Source organism: Pelodiscus sinensis, chromosome 1, assembly GCF_052426305.1.
Source record: "Pelodiscus sinensis isolate ZL-2025 chromosome 1, ASM5242630v1, whole genome shotgun sequence".
Lineage (NCBI taxonomy): Eukaryota > Metazoa > Chordata > Testudines > Trionychidae > Pelodiscus > Pelodiscus sinensis.
Window position 1 is genome coordinate 280983489 of NC_143052.1, and position 22272 is coordinate 281005760.

The 22272-nt window shown below is 38.2% G+C and overlaps 1 long non-coding RNA gene across 15 annotated transcripts in view; it reads left to right on the forward strand.

Annotated features, from left to right (window-relative positions):
* The window catches only part of LOC149525744 (uncharacterized), a 43400-nt gene that overhangs the window by 10769 nt on the left and 10359 nt on the right, over nucleotides 1-22272 (forward strand). For 5 of the 15 annotated variants that reach the window (XR_016348448.1, XR_016348447.1, XR_016348438.1 and 2 more), the window contains one exon: nucleotides 8266-17308. The exons of 7 other annotated variants lie outside the window; for them this stretch is intronic. This is a non-coding gene — a long non-coding RNA (uncharacterized LOC149525744). Of the gene's footprint in view, nucleotides 1-8265; nucleotides 17309-22272 lie in introns of those variants that run through there. 3 more of the 15 variants (XR_016348441.1, XR_016348442.1, XR_016348436.1) reach the window with 2 other exon arrangements.

Genomic DNA, 22272 nt, shown 5'->3' on the forward strand with positions numbered 1-22272 from the left:
GTGTCTTCAAATATATAAAGGGTTGCTGCAATGAGAACTGCAATCTCTTGTTTTCTGTTTCCATGGAAGGTAGCACAAGAATTAATGGGCTTAATCAGAAGCAAGGGAGATTTAGTTTAGATATTAGAAAAATCTTTTCACTGTGGTTTTTATATTTATAGTTTTATATTGCTCAGTTTTTTCAGATCACAACATCAATATGCACAGATATTGTCACTGTTTTTAGTTAGCCCACCAAGAAACATAAATATCTTGAAAAACACTTCTTAATATTAGGTACAGTTTGTTAAGTTTTACATTTTAGTGAGTGAAATATGCTGACCTTTAGCAATTGTTTTATCAGTGAAAATTAGAACTAATATTCTGAGGATAAATAGGAAAATTATTGGAAACAACCTAATACTCAGTGAATTAGTGTGAATGAAATATGATCCTCTCAAACTACCCTTCTATTAATTGAAAATCAAATCTAATGCATTAGAGATGTGTGCAAAAGTACTGATGAGAAAATAAAGTCAATTGAACAAGTGGAAATGAAATATGATCTCCCCAATCAGCAGTTTTATTTGTAATTGAAAGCTAGTTAATATAAAGTACTGTGGAGTATCCTTCTAAACAATACTGATTACTTGTTAAGATTTAGTGAATATAAATGTGTTACAAACCGCAGTCTGAACAACAACTCTCTCGGTTACATGCACGAAGCCCCAATAAAGAGCTCATCAAAAATTTCAGTCTCTCCTCAATGGAGAAACATTTAGCAAGATGCCAAATGTGTAAAAATTGTGATAATGGTAGAAAATCACATAAATGTCACATCATGTTTGAAGAAATTGTTTTAAATAAATGAGTCAATAATGAAGATACTTTTTATAGAAATGCCATATGGAAATAGAGACCTTAATATGTAAATTATAGAATCAGTTTATTATCACCATTTTTAGATCAAATAACAAAAAAAAGTATGTTAGAGCAGTGTAATTACTTTAGAGCTGCTGGAAATTCATCATGTACATCCTATTCTGTAGTAATGACATATGTGTTAGTGGTAATGCTCCATGAATGCTATGGAATATCAGCGAAGAGAAGAATATCAGAAATAAGGGCTGGCACAGAATACATCACTTTACAAACTAGAGTTGATATTACAGTTTCTTAATAGAAACATCTGAGAAATTTGAAAGACTAAATCAACCTTGGGTGAGATGGTTGAGTGATAAAATGTACTATGTTGCATTTCCAAGCTTGTAGCTGTTGCTGTGTTTGATACCCAATAAAGGAAGTATTGATGCTGTTTATTTATAATCATGCTACATAAACAACAAATGTCTACTCCCTCTACTTTGAATTCTTTGCGTGCTATGCACATAGTATAATTTTATCTACTGTACACAAAAAACTTTGTTGCCAACTCCAACATTACACATATATTAGCCCTTTGAGATCTTTTCTGTTCTTTGAAAGAAATATATCTGTGCATTTGTGTTTATTAATTGTTTATTATTATACATTTATTTTAACAATGACACATAGGTTATAGTAAATGAAAATTAAAAATAAACTAGTGATAAAGGGATATAAAGGAAATAAACAAATCATAACCACTCAAGTTGAAAGATTACTAGATTCCAATAAAGGTATGTTATCTAGATCCAAAATTATATGATTATTATTTTTTCAGAAATGCCAGTGAGCTTCACTCATAAGAAGAGTGATGTAGAAAACAATTACCCATTGGTATATCTATCTATATATTCATACCCATTTTAAGAATTATGTTTGCATAAGGTTGAACTAACCTGCTTTCTGACTCACATCATCACTAATTGGCTGATTTTCTTATTCATATCAAAAGCAGAGATGGGTGATGAGAAGGAAATTTGAAGGAGAAGTAAGTGGTCAGAAAGATCAGTTTAGAGGGTTCAATGTGTGGAGGCACAGAATGGAAGAAGGAACTAACGTATTTGTGACAGGAGATGGCAAAAATGTGGACGAAACTGAAATTTGTATCTCAGCAGAAGACAAAAAAAGAGGACAGTTCAAGGGCACAGATCAGTGTCAGGCATTGAATAGGAATTTGATTACCTCTCATATATAATTGCTTGATTGAAACATCTGACTACAGAAAGAAAGTGTTCACTTAATTGGTACCATGGGCTTCAATGAAACTTGAATTTCAGCCATAATGTTTAGAATCAAACTGGAGATCTTACTACAAAAAAAGGTTTTTGTACAATCTAAAATGAAGCATATATCTATAACTCTAATTATAACTTTATTTATACATTCAGTATTTATGTAAAATGATCTTAAAACTAGATTTTAAAATTGAAGATAAGACATGAGAAATTTAAAAAGTTGAGAGTTACAATAGTTTAACAACTAGTAGTTGACGTTAAAAAGTCCCTGCCCCCAAAGAGCTCACAAGCCTCATTGGTTTGATGGTTGTGAATCCATTGATCATTGCTGGAGAGGAACAAGAGTACTAATTAGATTATTCAGGATTTATCTATCATCTTAAATTCCAATAAAACTGAGAGCTAGTTCAAAGATCATGCTGCTCCTCTTGAAGCCAATGGATCAATTTATCTTCTGGTGTAAGTAGATTTACACCAGGGTTGAATTTTGCTTATTATCTTCAGTGGAATTAAATTTATGTGTACACTTAAAAGAGAAAGTGTATGATAGCAAGGTCTAATAATGAAGACTTTGTTGAGCTTATAGAATTTCTATTGGTGCTCAAATAAAATAGTGATGTATGTCATATAAGTCTCAGAATAAGTCCAATTTAAATCAGTTTGTCTAAGAAAGAATATCAAATTAAAATGAGGGCAGATAAGTGTAAAATCCTATATACAGATAATGTTATTCTGTAACAAAAGTTGGAGAATATGAACTGTATATATAGAAATTCCAGAAATCACAGGGACTTGAAGGATCAGAAGAAACTGATCAAATTATTTCTAACTAATTTACCTGAAGGCATTTGTATGAAGAGAAAGATTTGGCTTGCTTAGTTCTCACATGTTCCTCAACCAAAAGGAAGCAATAGTGAAAGTCTGGGCAAAAATGAAATGTCCATACTTCTTGTTCTTGCACAAAAACCCCTAGGCTGCATCTAGACTGGCAAGTTTTTCCGCAAAAGTGGACGATTTTGGGGAAAAACTTGCCAGCTGTCTACACTGGCCACTTGATTTTGCGCAAGAGCACTGACGTTCTACTGTCCGAAATCAGTGCTTCTTGCGCAAATACTTTGACGTTCCTATTTGGGCAAAAGCCCTTTTCCGGAAATGCTTTAGCACAAAAGGGCCAGTGTAGACAGCTGAAAATTGTTTTGCGCAAAAAAGCACCAATGGCACAAATGGCGATCAGGGCTTTCTTGCGCAAAACTGCGTCTAGATTGGCACGGACGCTTTTCTGCAAAAAGTGCTTTTGCGGAAAAGCATCCGTGCCAACCTAGATGCTCTTTTCCACAAATGCTTTTAACGGAAAAATTTTTCCATTAAAAGCATTTGTGGAAAATCATGCCAGTCTAGACGTAGCCCTAGTGCAAAAACTAAATTAAAGAGAGTATGCAAATGAAGTGTGAGAAAATGCTAATCTGTACTTCATTTGCATAGGCTCTTGTGGCAAAACTCATAGGGTGGCCACAGCCTCAGAATGAGTATTAAATCAGTTGAGAAAAGAGCAAAAATATATTTCAGAATAATTCTGCTTTAATGTGTCCCAATAAAGTAAAAGCTATTCAAATAAATTGATCTATATTTTGCCCCTGAAAAGTTGGCTGCAAAAATGAGAGTTATTACAGAACTTTGAAACTTTATTCCTACAAAGTTATTTGCAATTTCAAGTTAGATAGATAGATACTCAATATTATATATAATAATAAATTATAAATATGTATTACTGATTTCATTCATCCAAGTAATATTTTTTCCCCTGTAAAATGCTTCATCAGTATCTGCTCCTCAAATACTGTAAACTTATTAAGATTTTGCAAGTGAGAAAAGAAAATCCTGTATCTTTGATATTGAGTAAAGAAACTTATAACATCTATGGATTTCCCATGCAACTGGAATCTTTGATGAAATTGACTATCTTCTGACAACAGTTCCTGTAATTTAGAGCTAGATTCACAAGGAGGAATTAATCGCCAACATTTAAGTTTAGGTGGCCTCTCAGAGCAACCCTACAAGATTTGCTTCTGCACAAATCACAGCTGGAGGAGGTGGTGATTTGGGTACTCTTTCCCACCTACTTGCAACTTTTAGTCAAGTGGTTGGGAATCTTGGTTCAAATCCCTACTCTGTCTGGCACAGAGCAGAAATTTGAACCAAGATCTTCCAAATCCCAGGTGCCCTAACTACTGGACTGAGCTGAGCATTTCAGCCCTTAGCCCCCTTATGAATCTAGCCTTAAGTGTTTCTTTTTTGGGGATAGCCGAGTTAGTCTATACAGGAAAAAACAGCAAATGGTAAATTGCTACCAGTCCATTTGTTGTTTCTTTTTTATTATTTCATGTTTGTTATGATCACTTCTTTGGCAGTAATATGCACTTTTACAAGACTATACATACAAACATATTTTAAAACATAAGAGAAATCTGACATAAGAAAAAAACACTAATTAGTTAAAAAAAACATCCCCACCTCACATTAAATGGATTCCCCAGATTCCACATTAGTGTCCTAAATGGTTTGGATAAAAACACTATGGTACCACTATAAATACCAGGATAAAATGAGAGAAAGAGATGGATACACCTTATCAACAATGCAATTTAGATTGCATAGGTCAAAACATTCTTTTCTATGATATAGATTTAGAAAAAAGTCTCCTGGTGCACTGGGTGATGAATTAGAAGAATATCTGGAGCCTACAAGGGGACTAAGAGTCGTGTAGTGCTCGTCCATACAAAATTAATATCAGTGTTATATTATTATGCCACTTTCATTTTTCAGACATCAGCTGGGGATTAGTAAGGATAAGCAAATCATCAATAAGAATGTTTTCATACTAGACAACTGCTGCTTTGGTCAGAAATTTATTTAAGCCAGTGAGTTAATTTCCTGTGTTACCCTTAGCATGCTTTAAAAAAAAAAGACTTTTATGGGTAACATGATTTTCTGATAGAATATGTCTTTGTGAATTCATGTATCTCATTGTATTAAAACTAGCCCAATGTCCTGATAAATTCCTGATGAATAGTTAAGGGCAAACATATAAATGGTCATTGGGATAAAACACAACAACATTTTTCAAAAGGTACATTGTCCCAGATCAGATCTCTTTCTTTGGGGCTATGTCTAGACTGCATCCTTCTGTCAACAGAGGAATGCAAATCAAGCACATTGTAATTTCTAATAAAGCAGAGATTTAGATATCCGGCGCTTCATTGGCATAAACGTGACTGCCTCTTTTTTCGAAATGGAGTTTTTTCGAAAAAAACGGCAGTCTAGACACAGATCTGTCAAAAGTAAACCCTTTTTCGACAGATCCTGTAAACCTGTTTTTTTGAGAAATACAGGATCTGTCGAAAAAGGGTTTACTTTTGACAGATCTGCATCTAGACTGCCTTTTTTCCGAAAAAACTCCATTTCGAAAAAAGAGGCAGCCATGTTTATGCTAATGTAGTGTGGGATATTTAAATCCCTGCTTCATTAGCAATTTCAATGTGCTTGATTTGCATCCCTTTGTCAATAGGTAGTCTCGACACACCCTGAGAGGATAACTAATTTTATAAACAAAGGAAACACAGGAGATCTAATCTATCAGGATTTCAGTAAAACATTTGATACATTCCACATGGGAAATTATTAGTTACATTGGAGAACATGGGGATTAATATAAGAACTAAAAAATAAGAAACTGGTTAAAGGGGAGACTACTAAGTGTTATAATGTAAGGAAAATTGTCATGATGTAGAGAGATTACTAATGGACTTCCTCAGGGATCAGTTTTGGTATTTTCATGATCATTAATAATCATGATACAAAATGAGGGAGTGTGCTAATAACATTTGTAGATGACACAAAGTTGGAAGGCATTGCAAATATGGAGGAGGAGAGTAATACAGGTTGGACCTCTCTGGTCTTCCATCATCCAAAATTGACTGGTCCTGAATGAGAGAATTGGCAGGACCAGAAGCGGTCTCCTGCCACTGGCCCCCAAGCCAATCATCTGCTGCTGGCAGGGGACACCAGCAGGCAACCCGTGCCCTACCAACCTCCTCCCCCCCCCCGCCCCCGACCTGGCAGGGATGCCTGCCTCACAACTGCTAGCCACAGACTCTGGCTCCTGCTTTGGGTGTCTGTTCCTGTGTAGCCAGGAGCAGCCACAGGGCTGGGGCTCCAATCCCAACCCTGCACAGCCCCAGCTCTGGCCCCATACAGCTAGGGAAAGCTTTGGGTCTCTGTCCCCATTCCCACATAGCCAGAGGGAGCCACAGGGATCCATCCCTGTCCCTGCACATCCCCAGCTTAGCCCTGCACAGCCAGGGAAAGCTGTGGGGCTCTGGTCCCAGCCCCATGCTTCTGGGGGCTGCTGAGGGCTTTTGCCCAGGTCTCACACTGCCCTCAGCTGGGCTGCTGACTCTGATGTCCCACCCATCTGGCCTTCCTGCCATTAGGCTCCTGGGCTCTCTACTCCAGGAGCATCTCTGGTCCTGCCGGACCACGGATGTTGCTGGACTACAGAGTCTTGGATTTTGGTGTTACAAGATCTGGACAACCTAGAACACGGGATGGATAGAAATGGGTTGAAATGTAATAGTACAAAGTGCAAGGTCATGAACTTAAGGACTGACAACTAGAAATTTTACTAAAATCTATGGATGTTGGTAGCTACAGAGAAGAAGAAAGATGTAGAATTAGTGGTTGATCACAGACTGACCATGATCCACCAATGTGATGTGTCCATTAAAAAAGCTAATGAAATCCTAGATTGCACCAGGAGAAGTATTTTCACTAGAGACAGGCCATTATATCAGGTATTGGTGAGACTGCTTTTGGAACATTGTGTGCAATTCTTGTCTCCTATGTTCATGGGAATTGGAACAGGTGCAGAGAATGACTACTAAGATGATCATAGGATTAAAAAGCCTACCTTATATTAAGTATCAGAGGGGTAGCCGTGTTAGTCTGAATCTGCAAAAGCGACGAGGAGTCCTGTGGCACCTTATAGACTAACTGAAGTGTAGGAGCATAAGCTTTCGTGGGCAAAGACCTACTTCGTCAGATGCATCTGATGAAGTGGGTCTTTGCCCACGAAAGCTTATGCTCCTTCACTTCAGTTAGTCTATAAGGTGCCACAGGACTCCTCGTTGCTTTTACCTTATATTAGGAGACTCAAGAAGCTTGGTGTTTAGCATGACCAAATGAAGTCTGATGGGAGGTATGATTACTTTCCATAAATATATCAGCACAATGAATACCAGGGGGAGAGAGAGAGGAATTAAGTGTCAATGTTAACAAAAGAACAAATGGCTATTAATTTAGATAAATAACTTTAGGTTTAAAATTAGATGACGTTTTCTAACCATCAGAGGAGTGACATTCCAGAAGAGCCTTTCAAGGAGAGAAATGGGGCAAAAAATCTAAGTGGCTTCAAGAGTGACCTTTTTACATTTATGAAGGGGATTGTATGGACTAGCTATAATGGCATGTGACCCGTCTGTGAATAAATAACCACAACGGCTGGGGTATTAAATGGGAGGGTGTCTGGATAATGTGCATTTCCAACATGCTGAGGATTTAACTGCTCACTACATTTGGCGCAGGAAAGAAAGAAACATTTAAGGGTGGGTTGCCCTTCTCTGCAGCATGGGGAACAGACCATTTTCCGGTTTAAACTAGAGTAAATGGTGGATTCTCTGTAACTTGAAGTCTTTATATTGTGATTTGAGGAGTTCTGTAACTCAGCTCAAGATTAGGGATCTATTACAGAAATGGGTGGTTAGGTTCTGTGTCATTCAATGTACGGGAGGTCAGAATATAAGAAGATGATGGTCTGTTCTGGCCTTAAGGCTATGGGTTTACAATCATTGTTGTCAGAGACTGTGGAAGAACAACCTATGATCTACCATCCCTACCTTGTGGATGCCAGAAATATATAAAACATTCTTTAATATGTCAGATCAGGTTTTCTACATTACTAACAGTACTCCTGAAGGTTTATCCATGGTTTAAGGAGGAAAACGAGACATGAATGAATAGACAAAGAAAATTTTTGAATTTTGGAGTGTAATTATAGCCGTGTCACTCCCAGGATATTAGAGAGACAAGGAGGGTGAGGATCAGCTACTCCCTGAAGAGATGCTCTGGGTAAGCTTGAATGCTTGTCTTTCTCACCACCAGAAGCAGATAAAGTAAAAAGGTATTACCTTACCCACCTGATATTTCTAGAGTCTAGCGCCATTTTCTGCATTGCATTTTGCATTTTCATGATTTCATTTGGACTACTCCTTTGAATAAGTATTGTAGAAGCGGGTCATAAGTAGAGCTGGTCAAGAATTTTTGGATAAAATATTTTATTTTGTTATGGGGTTTCTCATCAGAAAATGCCTATTCATCAAAAGTGAGACTTTCAGGGAAAAGGACCGTTTTGATAAATGTCCCATTTCAAAATGAAAAAATCAACTTTTGGTTTAAAGCAACTTGTCATTTTGAAATGTAAATGAATTTATAGTAAAAATTGAAAAATGTCATAAAAATTAAAATGTCACATTAAACACATTTTAAAAATAAGAACATAAGAACATAAGAACGACTGTACTGGGTCAGACCAAAGGTCCATCTAGCCCAGTAGCCTGTCTGCTGACAGTGGCCAGTACCAGGTGCCCGAGAAAGGGTGGACTGAAGACAATGATCAAGCGATTTGTCTCCTGCCATCCTTCTCCAGCCTCTGACAAACAGAGGCCAGAGACACCATTTCTATCTCCTGGCTAATAGCCTTTTATGGACCTAACCTCCATGGAATTATCTAGCTTCTCTTTAAACTCTGTTACAGTCCTAGCCTTCACAGCCTCCTCTGGCAAGGAGTTCCAGAGGTTGAACTGTTGAATAATTATAAAATTATTAATATAAAACATTTAAACTGACTCACTCCAAAATTTGATTTTGGTTTTTAGTTTCTGAAAAATATTTAAAGAGTTTGTCTTTTTGCCCTGGTTTAAGTCAGGATTTTTTTTTCAAAATCTCAACTATTCTTTCAGATGGGAAAACTATTTCTCACATATGTCTAGTCCTAGGTGTTAGTAACAACATCAAGTGGAATTGGCTAATTGAACTCAATACAGCAAATAAAAAGTATTTTGGGGGAAACTAATATTTTATTTAAAAATAGCAAAAGAAAATGTAAATACACTTTATCTTAAGGTAGTACCCCCCAAATCATGGCTGAAAAAAACCCTTAATAATGCATAGACCCTTATAGCTTGCCCAGTAGCTAACATGAAATATCATTGATGAACACACTGTGCATGATTTAAATGATGCCATCTTTTATAGCATGCTGTATAACAGTGTTTGAGGGTGTAATCTGGTAAGTATTTATGAATAATGTATTTTACCATGTTTTATGATAAAATATTAAAGAATGTTGCTGCATCACCTAATTCATAAATATGAATATGAAAGTGTTTATAAATGCTGCCTTCATTTTGCATTTTGAACTGAAAATGCTCTATTCTAAATTGCCAACCTGTGCATATTTTCTTTATTATCCACCACAAAGTTCAGATGTATTACTGTTAACCCACAGGAAACCAGCTAGTACATATGGATAATAGCTGCTTTCCTTGGTTTGAATCCTAACTCTGTCATACTCCATAGACTGGAGCTGGAAGGAGCTCTATGTCCTGGCTTAACTCCATGAACCCTAAGTGGAAATGAATACTCATCAGGGACATCTGCACAGCAGTCACGTGGTTTTCAAATCCCATTCTCTGGTCAAGGGCCTATGCTTGTGACTATACTTCCCCAGCAGACCTTTGGAAGATAACACTGGAGTGACTGCCAAGCTCTCCCCAAACAATGCCACTTCACAGTGGGAAAAGCTGAATTTAGCTGCTGTCAGAGAACCCTGGAGGAATGTTAAGGTCCTGTGCATCTTGAACACCTGTACCAGGTGATAGCTCCACTAAATGTCCCTAGGGTCAACATGAACTCTCCAAAGCCCCTGATTACTTCTGCAGAAACTCTAGGACCCCTCAACACTACTGACCACTACCACTTGAAAGACTAGTTGTGGAGCCAAAAGGCCTAGAATTTCTTTTAGAGCCTTAAGGATATTTCTTCAGAATATCCCAGCATTCTTTTCTTTGCCTGTCTGTGAAGTATAATGCATTAGGAAGCTTAGCTAGCAGAGCAAATGGACAAATATCCATTAGAGCTGAAATCTTGGGGCACAGAAAAGAGGCTGCAAAATTTGCTATTCTCTCTAGTTTTAAAGGTAGATAAAGAGAGAGGAGAAACAGAAAGTGTGAGGAAACAGAGAGGAGTTTGGCGTAAAGAGAAATGGAATCCAGTGCAAGTTCACTGGGAGAGAAAAAAATAGTGTTAGACCATGTACAGAGACAGTGGTAAAAGAGAAACAGCTTTGTGATATTTGGTTGCTTTTGGATGCATACCAGAACAAAACCAAACCTCTGAATCTTTTGAAGCTCATCCTTCACTAGTTCACACAGCAGAATCTTCCAACTCTTCAAACCAGTGACAAATGACCGATATCAAAAATACTTGCATTGCATATGCATAATGTAATTTGAGTACTAATGCTTGTGGCTACTGGGAATTCTTGATGTAATTATTTTAATTTTCAATATGTTTCTCAATGGTCTTTCAATACCAGAGACTGCTGAAATGAAAGTTAATATATTACATTTAAAATGAAGTGTAAAATTAGATGTACATTGCAGAGTGTTTTTTATAAGCGGCGCTATATTAGAAAACATGATTACAAATTCCTAGATGTGTTTACTTCTTGGTGTTTATTGGTATGCATTAATTTTAAGTTCCAAGTCCTTACTCAGATTTACCTCGGAGCAAATGTACCACAACATTTCTAGGACAGACTCGTCATTAACTTATGTATACTATATTTGTATGTGACTATAATCAGAGATGGCCAAGACATGATATACCATATTCATATTCATTCTGTGATTTGCAGTCAATTTCAATACATGGATATCAATAAAACAAGCATCAGCTGCTCCCATTCTGCGCTTCACAATAAATAAATAAATAAATACACATACTATATATTTGAGAGAGCTTGTTTGTGAGTGAGTCTGCTTGTCTGTCCATCTGTTTGTTCAAGAACTACTCCTAAAGAGTAAGAGCTAGGACCACCATATTTGGAATGTGGCTTCCTCTTATCATAACTTCAAACAAAGTAAGGGTTTGATGGTGCAAGGGAGGGGGACTGGAATTCCCACCACCATGACATACAAAAGAGAAAGAATCACTAGGAAGGTGAAAGAGACTCACTAGGGGCATGCACCCTCTCTGGGATTTCCTGAGCCTCCCACCTCCCCAGGCACCTTTTAGGGAGGTTTGGGAAGGACTGAAGCTCCACCTCAATTTGTACGGGAATATTGCTGGATATGCCCCTTCATTAGAAAGTGAGGGGGAAGTACACAGTTTGCTTCGTTCCTCACTCTGACTGGGGAGCATAGGAGACAGAAGAACCTGACCTGCCCTAGCTGGGAGACAAGCACCCCTCCCTCTGCTGTGCCTGCTAGAGCTGCAACTGCCATGTAGAGGCGCTTCTCACCTGGCCCTAAACTGCTGCAGTGAGAGGTAGTTTTCTTTGCTTGGGGTAGCCTGCACATTGAACCCCTCATCCTCAGCCCCACTCCAGAGCAATGATTCAAATGAAGGAAAAAAATTGAGTTAAGACCCAAGCAATGCCGGGTACATCTTCTATCAAATAAATAAATAAAAACAATGTGAAGTCCAAGTATTGTAAGCCAGACACAACCAATCATCATTCCTTTCCTTAAAAATAAGCCTTCTGACCTCCTGAACCTTCTGACCTCCACAGTTTCCTTCTTTCTGGGACATACATTGTATTAAATATTATTGACAAAATGCTTGCTTGAATTAAACCTGTGAAATGCTAGATTTCAATGTATATAGGTTCTTATGCCATCCTCAGTTGCCTTCAGCACCACTGAGTCCTACTTTTGTGTATCCACTCAATCATCATCCAGTTATCTTCAGCAAAAGTAGCTGCTTAAGAAAGAATGTACAATAATGTATGGTTTATTGTGACTATATCCATTGGCTGATGGAAAGTGCAGAAATCTCTCTCTCAGACAGCTAGCAGAGTAAACTAAATACTAGAAGACAGGAGGCTGATAGAGGCTTGGATGAACAGTTAAAGGGGATATACAGTAATGGAAACTATGTGGCAACATTCCAGCTTTCCTCATTCTGCAGTTCTCACATAATAAAGGCATTTTGGAAAAGCAAAATAGAAATTAGATGGGGGATTTTGCTGAATAGCTTCAGTCGTTCCATGGGGGGAAAATATTAATTGTAATTCAGGCAATTATTTGCAAGATTAAACTGTCTCTCTTTTACTATTTTTCATGTTCAATTTAGTATGGGGATCCAGTTCATATTAGGACACAAATGAATCAAACATCTATATCAGGGGTTCCCAAACTTTTTGACACAGGGACCAGTAAATCCATTCACGAGCTTTTGGAGGACTGGTAAAATTTATTTGAATATTTGCATATTCATTAACCAAATGATGAATATTCAAATAAGTTGTTTCTGGTCCTCCCAAAGCCCCCAGTGCCAGCGTTAGCAAAGCTTTTGATACAGTCACCCACAATATTCTTGCCAGGGAATATGGATTAGATAAATGGACTGTAAGATGGATAGAAAGCTGGCTAGTTCAGGGTTTCCCAAACTTTTTACTTTAGTTGGAACCTGTTTTTTTCAGTACTGTTTTTAGCAGCCCAAAAATATAAACGCATATAAAAAAAGAATTAAAAATGAATAAATTCTCAGTGTTTCACCCAGTTGCATCCCCTGCCCAGCCTGGGCCAGGGCACTCCAGGAGGAGCAGATTGTGGTTAGGGTATCGGTGCAAGGAGGGGTAGGGTTGCCAGGTGTCCAGTTTTGTACCAGACAGTCCTTTATCTGAGGGTTTTGTCCGGGAAACAAATTGAGAAAATACTGGACATAGAAAACATCCAGTATTTTTTAATTAGGTAAGTTTTATTATAATTAGACGTATCAGTCCTTAGCTGCGAACTGCCTGGCTGGTAGATGTGCTCATGTTTCCTGAGTGTGTCTGCCAGCCAGACAGTTCACAATTATTCGAGGGAGGGTATGTGGCTGGGAGGTGGGAGGGGGGCAAAATGGAATCACCGGGGCCGGACTCACTCATGTGCCCGGGTCTGCATGTGCCCAGGTTCATCCCACTTCTCCCCCTTCTGCCTCCCGATCTCCCCAGTCCAGCCCTGCTGCCCCCATCCAGCCCTGCTTCCGGCAGCCGATTCCCTCCCACCCCCCACTGATCTCCCCCAGTCTCCCTACAACTCCCTCGACCAGCCCCGCTGCCCCCGTCCAGCCCTGCTTCCAAAGGGTAGTTATCCCATCCTCAGCCTCCCAATCTCCCCCGTCCAGCCCTCCCCTCCCTCTGCCCTGTTCCCTGGACAGCCAGCTGCCCCTGTCCAGCCCTGCTTCCAGAGGGTGGTTCTCCAGTCCTCCTCCTCCTGATCTTCCCCCTCCAACCACCCAGCCCTCCGGCCAGCCCTGGTTCCACCGCCCGTCCTCCCCGATCTCCGTGGGACAGCCCCACTGCCCCCAACCCTGCTTCCGCCATCTGCCCACCCCCCGCCCCATCTCCGTGGGACAGCCCCACTGCCTCAAAACCTTCTTCCACCCCCCCATCTCCACAGGAAAGCCCCGATACCAGGGGCAGATGACCATTTTGTGGAGCCCAGGGCAGAACAATTTTGCGGAGCCCCCCTTTGCCACAGCACATGCGCGGTGGCGCCACGGCGCATGCACGGGGCTTCTTGAAGCATGGGGTCTGAGGTGGCCACCCCGTTCTCCCTGCCCTATATCCACCCCTGCCCACTACTCCCAACCCTGCTTCTGCCAGCCGTCTGCCCACCTGCCCCGGTCTCCGCGGGATGGCCTTGCTGTCCCCAGCCCTGCTTCCCAGTGGCTGCTTTCTCCCCCTGCCACACACACACACCTCCTCCCAGCCCTCCCCACTATGCTCACCTCCCAGCAGCCACTCTGAGGCCCGGTATTTTTTTCCCGGGGTCCGGTATCGGGCTGCGTCCCATAGTTTGGGAAACCCTGATCTATATATTATCTGAAAACTTTGTCCAATTTACCCAAAACAAACAAACAGACAGACAAGCAAACAAATGAACAACAGATGGATTTATAGTCAGATCTGATCATGAAGTACAAACCTACTACCTGTATCAGAAATGCTAAACTATGCTACTGGGGGGGTCTCCAAAATTTGTGAATCTAACACTTCCACATAATTTTCTTCACTCTAAACTTAACTTTCCCAAGAGTTCAAATAAGAACAGTGCCACAAATATGATAAAAAGCATGCTAGTGTCTATAGATTCATCAAGAATCATCTAGAAAGGAATACCCCAGGATTTCCAAACATCTAGGGTTTTGGGACAGCATCAGAACTGACTCTTTGAAAGTAAGATATGTTTTATCTCTTTTATCTATTTCCCTATATTGTATCAATGGCTAATTCATCTTAGAATAAATTGAGCTTTAAAAGGTAAATCTTTTCATCATATTTTCTGGCTACAAATCTGTTATAAATCTGTCTTGGGTCTGTAGTAGAAGAAATGCTCTCTCTCAGTGTTTGCGTAGAGGAGGGAAGAATTGTCAGCATCAATTTCTACATTATGAACGTGACATCTCTTGGTGAATTAAAAAAATTTAAGTTCCGTAACTGAAAAGACTAAGGTCATATTCATTTCCAGAGTGCTCCTTTTATATCAATAAATTGGCAAAGAACTCATCATTCAATTGATCATATTCTACTTCAGATTTGCAAATTCCAAGTTGTGAATCAATATCCACAATGTGATAAAAATGACACGTATGGCTGCTGGCCATGTAGAATGCTATATTTTTCAAAAAGAGTCAATGAGAGAGAACTTAACGTGTCAATCTTATATAATCTCTCACAATAAAGGATGTTAGCCTTTTCTGTAATTATTACTTATTTCCCCACCTGTGGATTAATCTTTTTATTATTATTTTATCTTACAAAAGAGAAAATAAAAAGGGTGGTATGGAAGAAACCCGAGCATGTTAAGTTTCCAGAAACTTTTTCTCAATAAATTAATGTATTTAAGTGTAGTCTTATATAAGGTTATATCTGGAAAATGAGCACAATTTTTATTAAACTCCCATCATACATCCAGCATCTTACAAGACACAAATACAATCCCATGCCCTGAAGATTTTATGTCCTACTAAGCACCACAGAAATGGGAAAGTTAGTTTTTATCTAGTTTATGATATTTTAACATAATGACAAGTTTAGATAACTACTTAATATGAATCTCTCTCTCCCTTCATGCATACATATAAATATATATATATATATTCTTAGAAGTAATTAACAGTGTACCAGCAAAATAATAAAATGACACACTATATATACATATATTTATAGAGTGAGTGAGAGAGAGAAATCATTAGAGAAAAAGCAAGTAAGGAATATTTTAATCATATATTATAACTAAGGGTATGTCTACACTGCATTCCTCTTTCGAAAGAGGAATGCAAATGCAACCAAATGAAATTGCAAATGAAGCGGGATTTGAATTTCCCGCACTTCATTTGCATAATCTCATCCAGCTGCTATTTTGAAATATCATATTTCAAGAAATAAAATACGTGGTGTAGATGCGGTTATTTCGAGAACAAACCCTTCTTTTGAAATAACCGTTAAACCTTATTTTGCCAAAAATGAAGGAAGAGTGAAATGCCTGCTATATGACGGGGTGTAGTCTAGTGTCAATATGAGACCTATTAAAATTAAAGAATACTTGGAAACACTTCACTGAAGAACAAATAGGAAAACCAATATTTTCCATCCTCGTAATGAAGAACTTTAAGGTCAAGTGGAATTCAAGAGAGCTATGTCTGTGTCTTACCATTATGAAAAGGCATCATTTGTGGTGAGCAACTACATCCCCCAGTCCAAGAAGCCTCAGATAATTAGAAAGGCTTTAATTTTGTCTGTTGCATTTGCTATAATGACAATAATGTGCGGGGAAATGGTGGCAGGAAGATCAGTGCTATACTACTCTCAAATAAAACAGTAAAGTGAAGGAAAGCAGAAGATCAGGAAAATACACTGGTGGAGACATGAGTGCTTTCGATCTTCAAGTTGATGTGAATACCAATGGTCATGATACACATTTTTTTGGATTTTTTGAAATACACAAGTGAGAGTTCAGTTCTCAATAAGTTCATTTGTTCTTGTTCCTCATTCTGGACACTAGATGGTATAAAGAAAGTTTGATAGGATACATAGCTACAACTCAGACAAAAATATCCCCTGTAATTGCATGGTGGGATTTTTCACAAACAGAGCTCCATATGTAACAAAGGAGATCTTTGTACTCAGGTCAAGAAAGTAGCAGTGTTTGCTGGGTGAACTCATGGCATGATTCACAGAGAGCATCTGACATCTATGTCCGAGACAGAACATCAGGAATGGCTGCCCATCGCAGGGAGCCATATCCTGTAATACCTCTAAGGCTGGTATAGGGGGCTCTGTCTGTGAGGTGGAGTGTTTTCCATATAAGGGCATGTAAATTAATAATCTTCCCCTGCTCGCTCCACCCATTGCAGTGAAAGATCAGCCAATGGGCTGACTTGTGCTCAGGCCTGCTACTCCACCCACTGCAGCAAAAACCAACCTATGGGGTGATAAGTTCACAGGCAATAAAACAGGCAGGCAGCCCCTCTCTCACATCGAGTGAACCCTGGCCTGATCACCCAGATGCCTTGCACCCCCCGCTCTCGAGTCTTACTGAGCGTACTCCGAGTTGGTCGACCCGAGTGGAGACAGTTTATGAGCATGTGACCTGTACTTGTGTTCCTGCTGTCTCTAGAACTGGTATAAACACCCCTCCCCATCATCATCCCTATCCTAATTGATTTTTTAGTTGTCCTTATTGCTTGTCAAGTGACAGTGGCTAAAAAGTTACTAAGTTAGTTTATAAATAGTTGTGGTTTAGGTTTTTTACTGTTTCCTTGTATAAAGTTGTGTAAATAATCAGCCCTATGAACAATACCAGTGTTAATTTAACTGTTCCTAACCCCTGGGCAGTTATTGGGAATTATTGTGATTTAGAAAAGCCTCAGGGAATTGTTTTGTGTTGTTTGGCAATCTGTTCAATTTTTGTTCTAATGATTGTCTGGCGCCATCAAAATAAAATCAGTTTGTGCTTTTCAAAACCCCCAGTTGTGGTCTCATCCTTTCTGGCATCCCTTCGAACCTTGTGTATTATGGGGACTGACAATCTAAATCTCTGAGTCCAAAGCTGAATGAAGTTTTGCAGCAGTTCTCATTTGTGGACTTCACAAAAACTTAGCCCCTTTACAAACATTTACTTGTAAAACTGTTTAAAGACCAGGAATCCAATCCTAAGGTGTTCATATTCAACAATGAGGCCTGTTTTCAAGGGGAAAGTACTGGGATGTTTTTTGTTTGTTTGTTTGTTTTTTACTTGAGAGACAAGACATGTGCCTATGCAATGGAATGGACAAAGAGTGAATTCATTTTTTTAACATGACCAAAGATGGATATGTCTTCTTGCCTATGTCACAGTTGGGAAATGGAATAACTTGAGTTCAGCTCTACAAGGAAAGAATACTCACGTCCTTCAGCTGAGTGATCAAATCACAGGATTCATGAAGAGATTAATCTATTGAAGACAAACTATCTTCACACATCTATCTTCACACAAACTATCTTTCCACATCTTTACTAGTTCCTGGCTGACAGTGAAATTATTCAACCTCCCACATAGGTGATAGCTGAATGTCTCTGACAGATGGAGGAAGGTTTTCACCAACTTGGATATGACAAGGTATAGTTAGATACAAAAACACTTTTAGTGTAAGTCTGATGCCATTGATTTGCCAGCAGCTGAAATCAAACAGCTCATTTAAATTTCCTGTGATCAATTCTTGCAAGGAACATATGCCCAACTTTCTCTCTGGTTCACTGTGAACAACAGATCCCTTGTATTCTGAACACATGCCTTGAATCTGATGGTGCCATTAGTGGGAACATACTTGTGTGAAGCTAGATTCTATGCATTTGTGTTCATCATATCTCCGTTTTGATCTACCACTGAAGTCACACTAAAGCTTAGATATGCAGTTTCTACCATACTATCAGACTTTTGAGAAGCTATGCCACAATATGCAAGTCCGTTTGTCACATCAGAGAATATTAAATAATATATTCAATGTATAAACTACTTGGACTCTGTGGTTACTATGTTGCTTTGTTGCTGTTTGAGGTTACAGGGAAAAGTAAGAATTAAAATGAAGTCCTGTCAGCAAAAAGATTGGGAACTTTTCTCTTACTGCTATATTTTAATCTGTACAGCACTTTTTGACATATTATATAAAGCAAAAGCAGAAGTAAAGGACAAGTTATGCTAAACCCACATAGCTAGAAAGGCTATTTTAACCTCCATATTTTATTTATTTATTTTTATTTAAATATTTTTACCCCACCTCTCTATTTAAAATATTCGAGGTGGCTTACAAAAATTTTAAACACAATACAAACATATAAAAAAAATTAAAATTTGAGACCCTCAAAGGGACATAAAACTTGCTAAAAACATATTGAGAAAAGGAACATACACATACAGACTCAAACATTAATAAAAGCATGAGTAAAAAGGGTGGCTTTAGCCTGATGCTGAAACAATGCTAGCGTTGGCGCCATGCGAATATCCCAAGGAAGAGAATTCCACAGTGTGGGAGCAAAAGCTGAGAAGGTCCTGTTCCGTGAAGATGTTAATCTTAACTCCACAAGTGGGGGAACACGAAGCAAAGCTTTTCCATCTGACCTCAATCCCCGGGCAGGTTCATATGGGAGAAGACGGTCCTTCAGATACCCCAGACCCAACCCATTTAAGGCTTTATAGGTCATAACTGAAATCTTAAATTGTGCCCAGAAACATACCGGAAACATAAAGTGCATTCCAGTAATCCAGTCTAGATGTAACAAGAGCATGGATCATTTATTTTCCATTTATTCATCTTCATAATAGTCATTGATAGTACAGATGAAAGATATGAATGAATTCAAAAGACCTATTTTTTTCCCTAGCTGCCCAAGAATAACTCCTATCTACCTTAATTGGAGGAATATGTCTAAACAAGTGTGATATCAAGAAGCCTGTGGAATTGGTTCGAAGGTTTAAGGCAGTTTGACTGACAAAGTTTGACACAAGCAGATCTCTGATCTGTCAAAAGTACCCTATATTTAGTGCACATTTTCCATTCAGCTGTTTCCCATTCTTTCCCTTTCACTACTCTCTTTTTTCATAGTCTCTTACTTATCTTTTCTCCTGTATTGTTCAGCCAATATTTTTCCTTTATTTGTTTCTCTCCTTTTTCTTCTGTTTTTTTCTCACCATGTCTCTTAAATTAAAATGTGATTCCAATTATCCTCAAGTCTGAGTTAAGCTTTCAAACCCACAGCATTTCAGTTTGAAACTAGGCAAACTAATTCACCATCTCTAACTGGTTCATATTAGATCAAATTCAAGCCTTCAGTCGACAAATGGCAAGCCAGAAAGCTCCAGAAACATCATGTAATGTTATATTTATTTTTCAATAAAAAGAACAAAAATAAGAAACAGGTGTATTTTATTTAGTTATCCTTAAGTTTCATGGTAGCAGGAAGATTCTCGTTAAATTTATATTCTCTCCTTTGTTACTCCCTTAAAACATTTTCACAGATTTCCATTTGTGCTTTCATCAAAATTTCCCCTACAACATAACACTTTCCATTTGCTAGAATGAAGATTCTTCTGAATAAATTTTCAAGAAAGAGTGTTAGTTCCTGATAGCAAACATGGATTTCCACTCCTCTTTTGTTTAAAATGTAACAAAAATATTCATGACTTTTCTCCGCTCAGTCATGAATTCAGCTTGTCATTGTATTATCATTACACATGATGAAATCTGATGTGTCAATTAAAGCATGCACCTTTTATTGCCTGCTTAGTAGATTATGTAATATTCCAGAACCTGCATATCATAGAATTCTAGGCTCCAGTTCTCCTTTGCCTTATTCCACAAATAGTTATTTAAACCTGTGCACAATAAATGTCAAAAACTATTACATCAGAATAATTTGCATTTCCTTTTCACTGGTGCAATAACACAATAATGTATTGGGCCCATGAAATTAAAGACAGATCTTTAAATCCCAAAGAAACAGTTCTCATAAAATGCTCAGTAGTCACTGTACTGCATCCAGTTTATGTCTACATTTTGAAATATCTTCTTTTGAAATTTGGCACTGTCTACATAGCACTACATTTTGTAATAAATCCCTATTCCAGTGTCTATCTTAATCCTCCTGCAATGAGGTTTACAGGAAGCTGGAATAAGAAGCCCGTTATTTGTATTTGCCAAATGTATATTGAAATAATGGACTTATTGTGTAGACAGCACAGAACACTATTTTGGGATAGCAGACATTATCCTGAAATAGAGCCACTGTGTAGACGTACCCCCAGACTGCATCTTCAGCATTGTGGCTATTACATGGTCTTTGTTCTGCTATAAAGAAGGCACTTGAATTAAATTAGGTTTGGGCTAATAGTGTCTAGATGGCCCATTTTTAAGTTAGAGTCCCTTTAAACATTTTCTTTGGTATGGGCATATAAATGGAATAGGACACAAGAAACTATATACTTTTAATAATGCATGTCTGCTTTAGTGCTTGCCCATATAATCTTCATCCATAATGTTCAGAATAATCTTTTTCTAAAAAGTGGAGGCAAAAACTCCTAGGCTACGTCTAGACTGCAAGCCTCTTTCAAAAGAGGCTTTTTCGAAAGATACTTTCGAAAAAGCTTCTTTTGAAAAGGAGCATCTAGACTGCAATCTCTTCTTTCGAAAATGTGAGTCGCTTTTTCGAAAGAGAGCACCCAGGCAGTCTGTTTGCATTCAAGAACGCCTTTTTCCGAAAGAGCACTTTCAAAAAAATGCGTTCTTCCTTGTGAAATGAGGAGTACTGCTGTCGAAAGAAAATCCGCCCTCTTTCGATTTAATTTCGAAAGAACGCGGCTGTAGTCTAGACGCAGGTGAAGTTTTTTCAAAAAAAGGCTACTTTTTTCGAAAAAACCCTGCAGTCTAGACACAGCCCTATTGACTTTATTGGGCTTGTTCAGGCCTTAAATCCACAATAGCAAACTAATTTCTGTTAAAGATCTCCCTCTCTTTAAGGCAAGAAACTGGCAATAATTTACTATGCTTATATTCTTTATCCCAAACTTATGCAAGTCACTTGCTATTACCCATTGCTTGCTAAACATGCTTGGGGCTTGTTTTACATTTTTCTTAGCTGACATATTGTTGCAGATCATTGCTTTTTCCAATAGACAATTCTTAAACAACATGTACTAGTTTTGCAAAAAAGCAGATCCAGGATCAGATTTATTCCCCATCAATCATTTAAAGGGCTTTTTAAGCCCTCTAGAAATGTTGCTCCTTTGCCAGGGTAGAAGAATTGTGTGGCACATAAAAGAAGGAAAAATTCCATAATACATTAAAATTCAATAGAAATGTTAACCTTTTTGTCAGTGCGTATCAGCTAAAATCCAGTTATGCCAATTAGCCTGTTAAATTCTGAGCTTCAAATAAAAGAAGATGTATGTATGTAGCTGGAATTATGTAAGGTTTTGCATAGTTTCAGAAAAAACATTTTATATATTAATATCACAGACAAAGGGACATATCAATTACATGCTGCTCACAGACAGGCTTATAAAATGATAATTTATTTATTAAAGAGATGGAAGGCTTGATTCTGCTTTCACTTACATTGGTGTATGTCATGATTAGGAATACTAGAAATTTGTTTGGCATGGAAATACTTGGAATTTGGGGCTTTAAAGAGAATCTACATTTTTTTACATTTTGTAAAAATAAAAACATATATTAACAATTAAGTTTTACTGAAAGAATCAGTGTCACTTAT